General features: G+C 43.6%; 1 protein-coding gene across 4 annotated transcripts in view; it reads left to right on the forward strand.

Annotated features, from left to right (window-relative positions):
- Nucleotides 1-17248, forward strand: part of Ptprn2 (protein tyrosine phosphatase, receptor type N2) — a 752006-nt gene that overhangs the window by 266886 nt on the left and 467872 nt on the right. The window lies entirely within an intron of this gene.

Genomic DNA, 17248 nt, shown 5'->3' on the forward strand with positions numbered 1-17248 from the left:
CTGTGGGGACATTGGACACCTTGCTACCACAGGAATACCATTTTCTTATTTGTTTGCTGACTATGTTCCTCAGAGTCTCCCTAGAGCAGAAAGACTGAAAAGCTGACAGCCTGGCTTGGAGATGGGACAGTGTCTTCCAGTGAAGATAATCACTTCAGCAAGGGGTAAGGCCTTCTGCCAAGGGGCCATGGGGCTGAGGATCTGTGGTAGGTTCTTCCAGAGCAGTGCTTTTGGCTCCCTGAGGCATGGCCATGTGGAAGGAGATTTGGTTTGCTGTGCAGCAATCTCCTACCAGGTCCTGTAGTGTAGTAGTACCCTGTGGTGGGGCTGACCAGTGAAAGTGAGACCTCAGGCTCGTGAATTCCTGCTCAGTTCCCCATGGCTTTGCAAGAATGTTTCTAGGTTTCAGATTTTAGAAATGACATCAGCCTAGAGAGAAGACATTTGTATTCATTTTCCCCAGGGTTAGTGCTCAAAAAGTATTTTAAAAAGTGGATGTAAATCTAGCTTGGCTTGGAATGTATAACTTAGTCCAATCTCTTCCTCCCTGCTGGCTTTAGTTCCTGGCTACATGACAGGGGGTTGAGGAACATGGGACTAAACCTACTTTTATCTAGGCAGCCTAGGAGTATAGGGAAGTCAGTTGGGCTTCCTTAAATAAAATGGCCTGTTCCCTCCTCCCCCTCCCCGCTACAGGAGCCCTATTCTAGGCACACATAGTCCTTTCCTTAGGAAGTCCCAGGGTTGTTTATATTCTAGATGATTTGCATCATGGTGCAGATGGCAGTTTATGCCCCTGTTTTGTTCTGTGCTGCTATAAGGACTTGGATATTATTTTATTTTTACCCAAGTTAATGTTTTTTGTCTCCTCCTTGGTCCTCAGTCCTCCTTGCTTGCCACAAAGAATCCATCTTGTTCTAGCAGCTCTGAGAGCCAGGCACTTGAAGCAGGCAGGTGGGACCTCCTGTCAAGTCTGTGATGTTTTGTAGAGACACATCCCTTGTTTGCTGTGATAACCAGGGCAGAGTGAGCGGAGGGTCCCAGCCTCCAGCTCTGGAGTCCCCGTGGAGCACAAACCATCCAATAGCCCACAAATAATTTAGTAGCAATGTGTTCAGGTTGGACTGCAATGAATACAGGTCTGATGCTTTTCACTGAGCTGTCTAAATGGTGACACCACTCTCTACCCAGAGGCGTAGGAATGATTTCCCCCTCCTCCAAGTAATTGGCATCTAGAGGTTTGGCAGCAGTATGGCATGTACTGCTCCTGCTCTGATTCTTTGTGGCAGAGAGGATGGACCAGGAAACCTGTCAGATACATGGATCTGAGTGAACACAAATCCCATCTATGGCCAGCATTAGGGATGAGTGCTAGTTACCATGGCAACCCACAGCCTCACTCAGGGAGACCACAGAGAGATCTTGGCTTAGGACCCTTCATTTCCAGAGAGATAAGGGTATAAGGTGGGGTAAGGAGGCTGGAGTGTGGCTGACTCATCTTGCCCTGGCCTTGATATGTTGATATGGCACACATGTATTTGTCTGCCCACTCCCCTGTGAGTCATCCTGTTCATGTGGTCCTGGGCCCCCACCAAAGGACTCCTAACAGAGTTAGGTGTTTCTACAGTGACTCCAATTCCAAGCTTTTCACAGTTGGCAAAATTGCTTTGTTTACTGCGTGTTGAGCCCTGGGGTGTGAATGTTTCCTCTCTGTGGATAGCATGCTGCTGGGGAGGGGGCAGGGCTGTCCTTCAGAGAGAAAGGGCAGTCTTCATATCAGTGTGCCTGCCTGACTCTGGGCTCCTGTCTCAGGATCCTAGTGAAATATTCAGATCTTTTGTGACCTCCATCAGCTGTCAGGTGCTTTTTCTTTTTTCTCAAAGATGAACATGGTTCTATGTAGTTTATGGATACATGAAGCACCACATGGCTAGCACCCTCTTCCACAGCCATTGCCTCCTGAACTCCATTTTCTACTCTCCTACTCTCTGTACTCCTCACAGCTGAGTTAAAAACGTGTGCCATTTCCTGCCAATGACTTTGCATTTTTTCTTTTAGAAAACTTTCACACACTGACTTTAAAGAGAAATGAATTACTGGCTGTGCTCTAGCAGACAGCAGAGCTGCTACAGATGTCTTTCATGACTGCACAGTTAGGAAAGCAAGCTGATAACCACTTAAAACGAGAGTGCTCAGCATTGGGTGATATCTATTTGAGAGGAAATATTAGGACTGTGGCTTAGAAATCAAATGTGACTGCCTCATATCTTAAAACAACAGGGGGTGGGACACAGGGGAATCCAAATTGAGGTTCTGCATGGGAAATACGTGCCTTATGAAAAGTATTGCTTTCTTCTATAAATCTGTATTCTCTCCATTTTGGTATATACACGTGCTTGTGCATTTGTTCTCTCTCTCTCTCTCTCTCTCTCTCTCTCTCTCTCTCTCTCTCTTTCTCTCCCTCTTTCCCTCTCTGTATGTGGTGCATTTGCATGTGCACATGTGTATTCTGTTGTTTGCCTATTTTTAAAACTGTTTTTGAAAATGTTAAGTTCATTAGAAACACTTAGATTTTTGGATTCAAAGGAGTCCCCACCTCTCTGGCTGTAGAGAGACTCTAGCTCACAGCTTAGTTGTCCCTGGGTAGCAGCAATCATGACGCTGCTGCATCTGACACACAGGCTGGCCACTCTGTTCAGGGGAAAGCGGCATTCTATGCTGCGGGCTGGGATCAGGGCCCCTGCTGGGGAAGAGCTCTGCTTTTGGTTCTTAGACTGTGGTACAGACACTCATCCTGTCTTTGGTGTTTCCTGGGATTAAAGTGGGAGTCATGGTTTTAGAATTATGTTTCAAAGCCTTCTAGGGTCTGACACATTTTCTCCTCTCTCAGAAATCTCTAGTTCTGTGCCCTCAGAAGCCGAGTGCTGTTATATTCATAAGCACAATTTTGTCACTGCAGTGGTTGTCATGGTGATGGTGACATCGGCACTCTCCCTGTTCCCTGTTCCCTGGGATGTATGGGGCTAGGAGCAGGGGTCAATGGTAACTTCCCTTCAGGTTGGATCACTGTTCTGTTCTTTTCCTTGCGGTATCTGAACAACACACTGCCTCAATTCTCTCTTCTGGAAATATAGGTCATAGCTTCCCTCTTCCTCATCTCTGTGGAGGTACTGTCTCCTTTTTCTCCTCAATTCCTGATCTTTGTGACCTTCCATACAGGACAGCACCCACACATGTGTGGAAAACCTTCTGAGTCTACCCCCTCCCAAGCTATTGACTTTACTGGCCAACTGCCGGAATAGTGCCTTCCCTTCCATCAGCCTTTCTATCCAGGCTGATCAGGAAGGCAATGCATGAGGATGCCCAGTCTACATGCTGACATGTTTGCTCTGGAGTCACTTCATGCTCGAAAGAGCTGCTCTGACTACTGAACCGCCCCGCCACTCCCAGCCACCTTCCTCCCATCATTCTTGCTTCTAGGAATGTTTCCCTGTTCCCCAAGCATTCCCTTTTGGATTATTGTCATTAAATTTGCTGTTTTTCACATGACTCTCCTGCATGTAGGAGGTAGCCTTAGTTATTAGCTCAATGGGGTTGAATTACCAACACAACTGTATTATTTTGGTTGCGAGAGCGTTCTGTGTTGGTCCTTTTCCCAAAGTTTGAAAGCAAACATGAAGAATGTAGGTTATCCTACTTTAAAAAGTTCTGTGAACAAGTACAGGTGCACAGCGTGAAATGCTCGTTCTGGCCCGTCCCATTTCAAACCGCTTTTGTCAGCATTCCCCAAAGGGCCTGTCTTCCTTGAAACATCACGTTTGTCAGAACGGGAGGTTATCAAAACAGATTATGTATTCAGTGGTAGAGAAGCTTGTCTGAGGAGTGGGGATGAAGTCCTGAGTGATTGTGTATATCAGCCTGAGAATGACCATGTCAAGAACGCCAGCTCCACAGATCCATAGCAGTGGCAAGGCTTTCCCCTGGTCCACATATGGGTGCAGACAGATTATGCAGAAATAATTAATCACAACTTTCTCCTCTGGGATAGTGACAGCATGAGACTGCTCCCCTAAAATGACTGTACAGCCTGAAGATTAGGTAATTCACCCCCTTGTTCAGCAGTACATTATAAACCTGCTTCTTCACCCAGCTATGTATGAGAAACCAGTTTCCTCGTTCAGCTGTATGTATTAAATGCATTGATTTTTTTCTGGGCTGCTGGTGCATCTCTGTCAGAGCTCATGGCCCACCCCACCCCAGCTTTTCTGCACATGTCATTTCTTTATTCCCTACTGCTCCAGCCAAGTCAACCCCAAAGCCACAAGGTGGCACTGGTTCCAGGGACTTGACTTGCCACAGGTCACTTTGGCAATTCTCAGTATAGTCTGGGATCAGGACATTCTCAGCTTGAACTCTGAAAAGGCCTATATGTGGAGCTTGTCACTGAGGCCTTGGTCTCCCTTCCAGTGCTAGAGTGTTGTGGGATCCTGAGGGGCCTCCCTGATGTGCTATTATGTCCACATCAAAAGGACTCTTCTATTACATGTTGATTTTAATTTAATTCATGCTTTCCATGTATTCCTCAAACCTTAGGAGAAATGCATATCTAAATCTAATCTGTCTGTGAATCAACCAACCAATTACAGATAGCAACTGAGAATTTCCATTTTCAGTAGTCTTTAGAATCCCACAATCTTGGATCCCTCAGGAATGCGACTTGGTTTGATGGATGGAGAAATATCTTATGACGGTCACCACTGTCAATCTTGCCCTGTTTGTACCCCTATAACTGTAACCACCAAAATGAGTTTTTTTCAGCTATGGTTTGCTCAGTCTGCCTGACCCAGCCTCTGTCTACTCCACATCCATGAGTCAGGTGGGACAGCTATGACACCAGATATTCAGAATGATATGGCCACCAAGCAGAAGGGACCTACTGTGGCACTAGCTCCAAGCCAGCTATTTCTACACTCATCTCATTGGTCCATGTGGCCACCTCAAGAGATGTATCTAAATTGGGAGAAAGATACTGGGAGAGTAGACACAGCCTCTGTGGACCTTTGGAAGTGAACGTGGAAGCCCAGGCCAGAGGACTCAGCAGCAAGGCAGTTGAAAAAGTGGAGTTATCTTGGCTTCTCTGGAGAGCTTGTTAATATCATCCTACCCTCATAGGAGTGTTTGTTGGCATCGTCCATCTCTTGTAGCAGGGCTCCTTGGCATGGTCTCACCCTCATGAGTACATTGTTTGAAGTCATTTGCCAGATCGAGGTGGTAATTCTCTTGTGGGAAATCTTGTTCTGTCCCTCAGATAACTCCCATGAAGCACTTTGACTTGACCATGGCCAGGGGTTCTGGAAAGCACATGACTAAACAGAGGTTGTCTCTGAAGGGAATCCCAGCTCCTTCATCCCCACAGTCTTTTATTTTTGTTTCTTTGCTCTCACTTCCAAGGGCCCAATAGCCACACTCCACAGGCTATGACCTCCAAGTCAGGGGAACAGTCATACATAGCACAGATGTCAGAGGCAGTATGGCAAACCAAAGCCCAGGCTAGGAACCATGCTGTGTGTTCAAACCTAGCAAGAAGGCTCACTGTCCCTTGCTCCTCCAAGCTCTTTCACCCCCTTCTCTTAACCCAGTTTGGAAGGTTCTTTCAGGCCACTTTAGGTTGGGATATACACAAATGTTATACACTCCTAGTGCTATTTTTATGTGTTGTTCAGTTTTTTGTTACTATAAGAAAACACCTGAGATAATTATGTCACAAATACAAAATGTTTGCTTTGGTTTATAGTTTTAAGGTTCCAGACCACGATTGGGTGAGATGGTTTCTCTTCGGTCTTTGATATTGCCAGATGGAAATGACAGGAACAGGTGACAGAGAAAACTGCTCACTTCATGGAAAGAATAAGAGATAGTAGGGGAAAAGGAGCTGGGATTCCCTTCAGGACGGGCCTCTGATGAGTCATGTGGTTTCCATAAGGATTCATCTTCTAAAAGTCCATATAGGTCATTAGTGCCGCCCCGGGGACTGAGACTTTAGTATTTAAGCCTTTGGAGGACTTTCACATCTAAACTGTGGCATCATCTTCCTCAGGTGCAGTTGTATTATCACTGTACAGCTCCAAAGGCATCCATTGCCCCCAGTGAATGCCATAAGGTCCAACACTTATGGACATGATATTCAACCTCTGGGTAGAATACTGCCTCCCACCCTGTCAGTCCTTTAACATCTCTCCTCATGTTGGTCAACTGCTGCAGAATTCTTCCTTTGACCTAGCTCTGTTAAAGTTCTCTGTTTTCTTTCAGCCTTAGCTCATATTTCCCTTATGAATCTTTATAGCCCCAGCTGGACTCTTCTGTTGCTTAACAGTTTGCCTGTAGCTTTCTCATTTCCTGACACCTTCTAACTGGGATCTTAGTTCATTGTGAACATGTATTTAAGCTGTGCTACTAACTGTAAATCAGGAACTGTGGCTGTTCTCACGCTGTAGGTAACTTGTACAGAACACAAGGGTAGTTTTATATGTTATGTAAATGACATCAGCCAATAGGCAACCTTTGTTGGATCATTTTCGGCATTCACCATACACAGCTTCCTGAGGGTTCACCCAAGTTGTAATTCATACCAACCATTCTTTCATTGTTTCTTTTTTTTTCTTTTTTTCATCTTTATTACATTGGGTATTTCTTATTTACATTTCAAATGTTATTCCCTTTCCTGGTTTCCAGGCCAACATCCCCCTCGCCTTCTATATGGGCTTCCCTTCCCAACCCTCCCCCCATTGCCGCCCTCCCCCCATAGTCTAGTTCACTGGGGGTTCAGTCTTGGCAGGACCCAGGGCTTCCCCTTCCACTGGTGCTCTTACTAGGATATTCATTGCTACCTATGAGGTTGGAGCCCAGGGTCAGTCCATGTATAGTCTTTAGATAGTGGCTTAGTCCCTGGAAGCTCTGGTTGGTTGGCATTGTTGTTCATATGGGGTCTCAAGCCCCTTCAAGCTCTTCCAGTTCTTTCTCTGATTCCTTCAACGGGGGTCCTATTCTCAGTTCAGTGGTTTGCTGCTGGCATTCGCCTCTGTATTTGCTGTATTCTGGCTGTGTCTCTCAGGAGAGATCTACATCCGGCTCCTGTCAGTCTGCACTTCTTTGCTTCATCCATCTTGTCCAATTGGGTGGCTGTATATGTATGGGCCACATGTGTGGCAGGCTCTGAATGGGTGTTCTGTCAGTCTCTGTTCTAAACTTTGTCTCCCTATCCCCTCGTAAGGGTATTCTTGTTCCCCTTTTAAAGAAGGAGTGAAGCATCTGCATTTTGGTCATCCTTTTATAGCTTCATGTGTTCTGAGCATCTAGGATAATTGGAGCATTTGGGCTAATATCCAGTTATCAGTGAGTGCATACCATGTGTGTTTTTCTGTGATTGGGTTACTTCACTCAGGATTCATCATTTCTTTATAGTACTTCGTGATATGGATATACCACCAAGTGCTTATTAACCCTTCATTTACCGGTGGCTATCTGGAGTGTTTCCCAGATGGGCTTTTATAATGAACAATATTTTTGTACATGGTAGGCTATTATTATAAACAGCATTAAATGTTCAACACACACACACACACACACACACACACACACACACACACACACACTTTCCTTTCTTTGGGATAAAGGCCAGAGTCTCTGTTGTTGGGTGGCATAGTAAGTACGTGTTCATTTTATATTCCCATCTGAAAATTAAAGTGATCCAGTCTTTCCATATCCTTCTCAGAACTGAGCACAGTTCCCGTTACTTATCTTGGCTGTTCTGGTGGGCGTGGAAAGATATCAATTTGCATCTCCCTGATGGCCGATGGTGATGTGAATCTTTTCATGTGCGGAGGTTCAGCACTGAAATGTCTCCTCATGTCTCTTGCCCATTTTATAAAAACTGGTTTGTTTTCAGTGTTTGGTTTGAGAGTTTTGTCTCCACTCCAGGCCCTGGTGTACGTGGTTTCTCTCCCACTTGGCTCTTGTCACTTTATCCCCTCAATAGAGCTTTTGGTGGAGCAAAGTGTTCTGATTTTGAGAAAATTCAATTGACCAGTTTGTCTTTCTGTGGACATTCAGTGCAAGTCTAAGAGCTTTGACTCAGTCCTAGGTCCCGGAAGTAATCTCTTTTTCTTTGTAGAAAACTTTAAACTTACATCTATGTCATTTTATTATGTGTCCATTTTATTTGCACAGACACCAGATGTGGAATCTCTAGTCTTGTCTGTGGATGCACAATCACTCCAGTGGGAGAGGCAAAGTTTTATGGAGTTATTTTTGAAAACTCTTTTTTTTTTCCAAAAATCACTTCTATATATTTGTATGGGTCTATCTTTGTGTTTCCCAGTCTGTTTTATGGATTTTGTTATCTATTCTTGAATGTAGTTTGTATTATTATACCAATGTAATTAGATTTATGGTGCCCTAATAGTGACTTATCTGGCTATTTTCCTCTTTTCCTCCCAATTTAAAACCACTCTGGTTAATTTATTACTCCATATAAGCATTTCTATCTACCAAAATGTTGGAGCTTTAGGTCCATGGATATGACACACTTCCTATTTTTCAGACTTTTAAATAAATAAAATTTTAGCATATGAGTCTTGCATGTTTTGCCAGATTTAAACACTATTATTTTAAATTTTTGAGTGGCATGCAGTGAAAGTTAGCTAGATGGGCATAGATAGACAAGGAAAGTAGAAAAGTATCCTGAGATCCTTGTTCCCAGAAGACACTACAACAAAAATGGCAGGTAGACATGGGACAAGAGAACCCAGTACCCATAAAATATGCCTAAGCCAGCACCCACTAGGGAACTCCTGGCCTCAGGATCTCTCCAGTCTTGAAGGAATAAAGCAGTTAGTTTTTATTTTTCTCACAACTTAGTCTTCAATGTTTTCTGGATGTTCAATATTTTTGTTGCAAGAGAATGAGCTCAGCAATCTCCCTAGGCAACAATTAACACTCCTAATACATGTATTTATTGCTCTTACTTTCAATGTCTCTCAATCTTATTTATACATAGGTTTTAATTTTTCATGATCTTGTGACTTCCAAGTAGACAAGCATGTTTCAGACTTCCTTCATTCATGGTCCTAAAATACCAGACACTGAAACTCATGGTCACCAAAGGTCAACCCAAGACAGAGGCTTTGAGCTCATTGTTCCATATAGTGAAGATCAAAATGTGAAGTCTCATGGGATTATGCAAAGGGGAAATAAGCTTCATTAAGAATTACAGACAACTGAAAAATTAAGGAAAAATGAGAGAAGCTTCCAAGCCTGGAAAGGCTTCCAAGAGAGGGGGAAAGTCTTTGGAAACCCTTTGTCTATGGCACAAACTGAACAAATTGTGTTAATCTCTATTGAGATTGGTTCCTGCTATCATGAGCCAAGCCAATGGAGGACCCACATCCTCCAGGCATGTCCATTTATCCCAACCAGAAGATGATCATGATCTGCTGTTGTACCCCCTTTGTCCATCTCTGGTGTGTGCTTCATTAGCTGTTGACCTTAACTGTTTTTAGCTGTTATTCACTGGCTGATGTTGCTGCCTCTGACCTGGCAGCTATCTAAAGTCTCCTTAATTGTACTAGGCCCTCTGTGTTCTCACAGCTACCAAGAAGTAGCTGCCTTTGTCCTTAGTTAACTCCTTGTCTATGGGATGGTCAGGGTCACCTTTCCTAAACTAGACAGAGGCTTCTTGTTTGAAGCCAACCTTGTTTACAGTTTAGTCTGTTGCAATTAGCTGCACTAGGAATCAGGATGTAAGGAAGATACATCAGTGACTTAAATGTACTCCTCAAGCATTAGCAACCAGAGAGCATCTGGTCTTCCATCACTGGCCCAGAACCCTGTTCTTCCTCACATCTCATATTCAACCACAGCTCTCTTATTTCTCTTCCTGAGTGCTCCATGCACTGCCATTTTGGCTTCTAATATCCAGCCTCTACTTTCACTGTAACAGATGTGGATAACATTCAGTTTTTAGTGTGGACTCTTTCCTGTTACCATCTACAGAGTCAGATCCTGCAGTGTTACTACTGTGTAATTCTTAAGTGGTCACAGTGTCAAACTACCTACTCAGTGCTTACTTTTATCCCAATAGCTTAGTGCTGCCCTCAGGGAAGCTTATGCTCACAGTGGGAAGTAGCTTATGCAAAGACTCACAACTGGTCAAAGTATGGAGAGTAAATGTGGAGCATTGGGCCCTATGTGGGACATTTATAGAATCTCTTCCCAGGCTCAGAGAACATCACAGAAAGGGTAGAGAAAATACAAGACCCAAAAGTTGCAGATTAGTGCTGGGAACAGTGCCTTCTGCACATGAAGTGCCCATCACACTTCTCTTAAGTAGTGCTGAACTTAATTTGCTGATATTGTCAATGACATTTCTTTCCTACATTCATGATGGAGATTGATCTATATGTGTCTTTTTATTTTCATTTTTTCATTTTACATCACTTATTGCTGCCCTGACTCATGGTCACCCTTTCACAGTTCTTTCCTCCAACATCCTCTTCCCCTCTCCTTTGAAAGGGTGGAGTCTCCCCCATATATATACCCTCAGCACATCATGTCTCTGCGGGGCTAGGCACATCCTCTCCCACCGAAGGGAGATAAGACAGCCCAGCTAGAAGAACATATCCCATATATAGGCAACAGCTTTTTGAATAGCCTATCCTCCAGTTGTTCAGGACCTATATGAAGATCAAACTGCACATCTACATATATGTGGGGAGGCATAGGTACGGCCTCTGTATGCTCTTTTGCTAGTGATCAGTCTCTGAGAGCCCTAATGGTCCAGGTTAGTTGACTCTGTCTTTGTGGGGAGTTCCTATCTCACTTTGGGGGGAGGCTTGATCTTTCTCCCAACTCTTCCATAAGAGTGCTGAAACTCCATCCACGTTTTGGGTGTTGGTCTCTACAGCCTTCTGAGTCAGCTGCTTGGTGGAGCCTCTCAGAGGACAGCTGTGCTAGACTCTGATCTAAAGCGTAACAGGGTATCATTAATAGGGTCAGGGATTGGTATTTGCCCATAGGATGGATGGGTCTCTAGTTGGGCTCATAATTGCTTGACCATTCCCACTGTCTCCGCTCCATTTCCTGTCCCTGCATTTCTTGTAGACCAGATAAATTTTGGGTCAAAGGTTTGGGTGGGTTTTGATGTACCTAGTGTCCTTATAGATCCACTGGGCGTCTTGCCTGGATAGAGGAGGTGGCTTCTTCAGGTTCCACATCTCCAGTGCTGTGAGTTGTGGGATGATGTCATCCAGGCGAGGCAGGTACAAGATAGAATGAGGCCTGTCATTTGATGAGAAGGAAGGATGGGGAGGAGAAAAGTTTGAGGGAAGAGGACTGGAACAGAATGGAGGAGGAGACAGGAGGAGAAGTCACCGAGAGAACATGGAGGCTGATGTTAAGATTCCATGCTGTAAGGCGAATGCCAGCAGCAAACCACTGAGCTGAGAATAGGTCCCCCGTTGAAGGAATCAGAGAAAGAACTGGAAGAGCTTGAGGGGGCTCGAGACCCCATATGTACAACAATGCCAAGCAACCAGAGCTTCCAGGGACTAAGCCACTACCTAAAGACTATACATGGACTGACCCTGGACTCTGACCTCATAGGTAGCAATGAATATCCTAGTAAGAGCACCAGTGGAAGGGGAAGCCCTGGGTCCTGCTAAGACTGAACCCCCAGTGAACTAGATTGTTGGGGAGGGCAACAAGGTGGGGAGGATGGGGAGGGGAACACCCATAAAAAAGGGGAGGGGGAGGGGGATGTTTGCCCGGAAACGGGGAAAGGGAATAACACTCGAAGTGTATATAAGAAATACTCAAGTTAATAAAAAAAAAAAAAGATTCCACGGTGTACCTTTACAAGTTGTTATGAATGTTCTTAAGGGATGGATGTGTGCTGGGCTTTGTATGTTTAGGTGGGCAATTATATCTTATTAATTGGATCAGAGGTTACTGGGATGTATGTTCTTTCTTGTGGAGAATTGTGGGAGAGTGTATGGCAACAGAGACACTGGGCTGCCATGGAGTAGGGATGTGTGTTTCTGGCAAGATATCTAGCAGGTATCTTGGGACACTGCAGTGCCGGATCTAGTGGGGGATAAAAGAAAAACTTTTTTATAATTTCATGACAACAGTGAGTCACAGCTAAAGTCACCCCCATTGATTCTTGGGAGCCTCCCCTATTTCAGGTCTCTGGTACATCTTTGAGATGCTCCCCACCTTTCCACCCCTTCCAGTTGCAGATTTTCATCCATTTTCATGGCCATTTTCTGGCCCTCACTCCTGTCTCTTTCTATATCTGATCCTGAACCCCTGCTACCCCATTTCCTCGCCAGCCCAGGTTAATATCCACTTACAAGTGCATGTATACCATACATGTCCTTTGGGTCTTGGTTACTTTCATCTGCCTTTCTTAGCAGAGTAATATTAGTCATGGAATGAACTGGGAACTGTTTCTTCCTCATTTATTTTCTGTGAGAACCCATGCATAATTCATGTTAATTCTTTAAGCTTTTTATAGAGTTTATAGTGATGCCATTTGAGTCTATATATTTCTTTGAGGGAAGGATTTTAATTCTGAATTTAAAATTTCTAATAATTACACATCTAATCAAACAATTCATTTGAAAATGGGTAGATTGTGGCTATTTGTGTTTTTGAGGAATTAGCCCATTTTGTCAATATTAAGTTTATCCTGATGGAGTTGTTCATTTCATTATTCTTTTTCCTTGTGTGTGTGTGCGTGCGTGCGTGTGCACGCCTTGATGCCTGCAACATCTGGTACCTCTCACTTCACTGATAATATGAGCAATCTTCAATCTCTTTTTCTTCTTTTTCCTTAATTTGTTAAAAATCACTGATTTCTCTCTTTTTTTCTAACTTAAAATTCATTAACTTTGTCTCCTTTACTGTTGCTTTGAGTGTATTTTATTGTTCTTTACATCAATCTCAATGTAGGATTTAGGTTACTGATTGGGGAATTTTCCTCTTCGTCAATGTAAACATTTGTGCTGCAAATTCTACTCATTGAACTGGCCTGTGTACCATAAACATAGACATGACTTTACATTTTCATTTTTATTCAGGTCCATTCCTTTCTCCCTCAGATTGTCATTGATCTATGGGCTACTTATACGTATGTATAATATCCACGTCTGGGACTTCCCCGGTGCCTTTCTGCTCCTGACTTTGCTTCAGTGTGTTAGACCCACACTGAGCCACATTCAGTGTGGCTCTAACTCAATGATTCTGTTATCCAGCTTTCACCAGCTCAAGAGATGGTCTGCTGTGGTACATTTTCCACAAGGGATTAGATATGCCCTGCCCTTGCTGGGTAGAGTGATCCAGTATTCATCAACTGCACTGTTGGCTGCTTCAGAACTGATTGTTCTCTGTTTAGTTGTTTGTGGAAGAAAAAGACTAGCCAAGAAAGTGATTTTGAAACCTGCTTCTGATATTGTCTGGTCTGTTTCTCCTTTATAGATATAATTTCTGCCTTGCATATTCTGCTGGCATGTTGTTCGGCACACAGTTATTAGGATTGGATCACTATGTCTTCTGTGCATTAGCTCATCCACTGTTGTGCGTGTCCCTGTTCTGTCTCTGATAATCTCTACTCTGCAGGTTTATTCCCATGATTCCAGGCTGCCATCCTCTAATGTGTACATAGTGTAGTGTTTATCCATGTGCCCAATTTTATTCTTTCTATATGATTTTCTTAGAAAATTTACATGGGTAATATAAAGTTGAGTATTGAAATATTTTCTCATTGTTATATTTTAACACACTGACATTGAGTATAATGATTGACATTTTAAAGCTTCAATGTTGCCCTGCCCACTTCCTGTTTTTCTCCTTTCTTTCTTCCAGTGCTGAGTAAGCCCAGAGCCTCACACACAGGTTGAGTAGATGTGGTATTGCTGAGCTTCACTCCCAGCTTGTTTCTCTTTTTATGTATCTGTTCGCTTTCCTTGGGTTACTTTTAAGTATTAGGAAATTCATTGTATCAGTAGCACTTCCAAGTGTCTATCTTCAATACCTGGCTGCTTGAGACACTATGTTGCATGCACATGAGATACTATGTTGCATGTACGTGACTCAGCAGCTTGTTGGCCTCTTCTTTTATCCTTGTTTATGACTCTTGGCCTACCCTTTTACTGATAACATAATTGTCTAGCATTGCCTTTGTCCATCCTTAGGAGAATATGGATGCTCTGAGGGGTGATTCCACTTTCAGACATGGGAAAAGCAGTGTAGTGTGAGCTGTGCACGTTTCCTGTCCTTTCCTGATGCTCTGTTTCCTTCCTCCATCGCTTCCTCTGTATTCTGAGCAGTTATATAGTGGTTCTTTTAGAGTCGGTCTTTTGTAGTGGTGGAAACTTATTTTGTTCCACTTGAGAGTGTCTTATTTACCCCTCATTCCCGAAGGCCCTCCTGGCTGACTCAGACATGTTTACATTCATCTGCATTCCTTCCTGGCTGACATATTCAGAAGGTAGGGAGAGGCTCTTCTTCTTATGACACCTAAGACCTAGCTGCTTTCTGTGTCTTACCTTCTGATGATGAATCCTGTCATTGGGTTGACCTTTTCCACATTGGTATGGGATCATTTGGGGCAGCATCAATACTTTTTCTTTATAGGTTTTCAGAAATTTAATGATCATGAGTGTCTTAGGGGTTTTACTGCTGTGAGCAAATACTATGACCAAAGCAACTCTTATAAGGACAATATTTAATTGGGGCTGGCTTACAGGTTCAGAGGTTCAGTCCATTATCCCCAAGGTGGGAATATGGCACTGTCCAGGCAGGCATGGTGCAAGATATATTTTCTGAGACTCCCCACTTCCTCCTTTGTTTCATATGGGGTTTCACAGTTACTTACTGAATATGTGGCTTCTTCAAACCTTTGTCTGACTGTTGCCATGTGTGTCATCCCATTGCTGGTGTCCCTTCACTCTGCTTGTACCAGTGACGTCCCAGAGAAATCTGTGCTGTTTCCTTTGAGAGCCCGGGTTCTATTTAAACTTTGTGATCTGACCAGCTTTAACTGGTGCTGTTCTGTGACATAGGGTAGGGCACTCTTTGCAGCAAAGAGTGGGGGGAGGCTCAGATCCCTCTGAATTTTTCTGCATCTAAGGGTAGGGAGGTGTGGGAATTCCAGCCTGTAGTTCTACCTTATATCATAGGTAGGGGCAGGATAAGCTGAGTGGTGTATGAAGATGCTTCATCATGGTGTAGGAGGAAATAATCCTAGGATTCTCAGCCAGGAAGTTGGGTTGAGAGTGGTACTTTCTTGTAGAGCCCATCACTGTCTGATACTCTTTGGTCTTTATGGGATGTCCTTCCCTGGTCTCAGACAGAGAGAACTAGCTGTATCTGGAGCTCTTTTGTCTGCTCCCAGGGCATTCACGGCTTGGTGTCTTTAGCTCCACGTCTGGGCACATAGAGAAAGGGAAAGCTTTGCTGTAGGTTCCTTCTTCACAAGTTCTCTCCAGCCTCAGCCCTCCATATCTACAGTCTCTAGAAGTTGCCAGTGAGTGAACAGGGGACATTTAGTCTTCTACTTTCCTGCATGTAGATCATCTTCTCGCCTTCGTGCAGATGACCTTCTCTTCCAGGGTACTCTGGTTCTTTGTTAGTTCAGAGTGATGCTCAGTCCATTTCCTTCCCAACACAGAAATACTTACGTTTTGCTCAAACAAAGGCTTAGAAGTCTGGGCTGGTGTCTGGATCCCTTTCAGACTGCCTGTGCAGCTGGCTCCACCCTGACCATCATGCTCCTGAAGCCCTGTCACAGAAGCTCAGCATATGTAGCACTGTGTCCAAGCAATGTGCTCCTTGGATGACAGCTTGTGTGTGTTTGTGTGTGCTTGCATGTGCATGGATTTATGTATCTTTATGTGCAGGCATATGTGTTACGCATTTGTGTGCACAGGAAGCCAGGGGACAATCTCTGGTGTTATTTCTCTGGAGTAATCTCTGCTGTTTTTTAAGACAGAGTCTGTCATTGGCCTGCTAGACTGTCCAGTGAGCCCTGGGAATCCCTGGGGCTCTACCTCCTTAATTCTGGGGTTCTAAGCATGTGCTCTCATGCCCATGCTTTTTAAATGTGGGCTCTGTAGATCAAACAGACCCTTGAATATGCAAGCTGTGCATTTTACCAACCGAGTCATCTCCCCAGCCCAGAAGATGACATTTTTAATGAAATTTTTTTTCATGCAAAGTTCCTTTATGCTCTCAAGTATCTGTTGCCTGATAAATATTAATGTTAAGACTGTCCTTGGGGGATAGCATGTTTAAAATACGCTTGTTTTCTAAACCCAAAATGCTAGCTGTTGTGTTAACATCACAAAGTGTTTTCATTGAGAATGCTCCTGGGAACGGACAGAGGTGGGGGACTCAGAAGCAAGCCCGGCCAAGGACTTGAGCTTCTGTTGCCTTCACCACAAAACACTGCAAGCTACAGGGACTGGGCTGAATTCCCTGCAGTGACTTACTTCCCACAGAGAGATGCTCTGAAGGACCTAGGGTTGAACCCAGAGTCCTCTTGATATTTTCACCATTGGGCCTCCTGGGATTTAGGATGTGCCAGCCATTTGATTCTTACCATCTGTAAGCTTGAAGAATTCACATTTTCATTAATAATACTTAAATATGTTCGTGAAAACCACTACTCTATACTTTAAATTTCATCTAGAGTGTATGCTGTAGGCTTCATTACCACACTAGACACACGTGCATATGCAGACACAAATATACACACATGTGCACATATACCTTCCCATGCATACACATATACTCTCGTACGCATGATCATCACACATGAACACACATGCATACACATTTGCATGTATGCAAACATGTACATACACAGAGCTGTCCTAACTTAAAGGCTTTGTAACTTGTTTTTTTGCACAGAGCATAAAAATATACCTCTGTAATTATGTGATGCTTAGTGATTAGATAATTATGGATAATTGCATGGGGTAACTCTAAGTGTGAAAGCGTTACCGTAAGATCTAAAATGTACAAATTGCATAATAATTATTCTTGGGAGTTATTTGGTAATTCTGAGCATAATTATCATGTGATCCACAGTGCATGTAATTAATGCACAATCGCATGGATTTTTGCCTTCATAACTGCTTCCCCTTGTTATAAAGCTCTTTGTCACAACATTTGAGTGTAAATATAATGT

Source organism: Rattus norvegicus, chromosome 6 (assembly GCF_036323735.1).
Source record: "Rattus norvegicus strain BN/NHsdMcwi chromosome 6, GRCr8, whole genome shotgun sequence".
NCBI classification, from domain to species: Eukaryota; Metazoa; Chordata; class Mammalia; order Rodentia; family Muridae; genus Rattus; species Rattus norvegicus.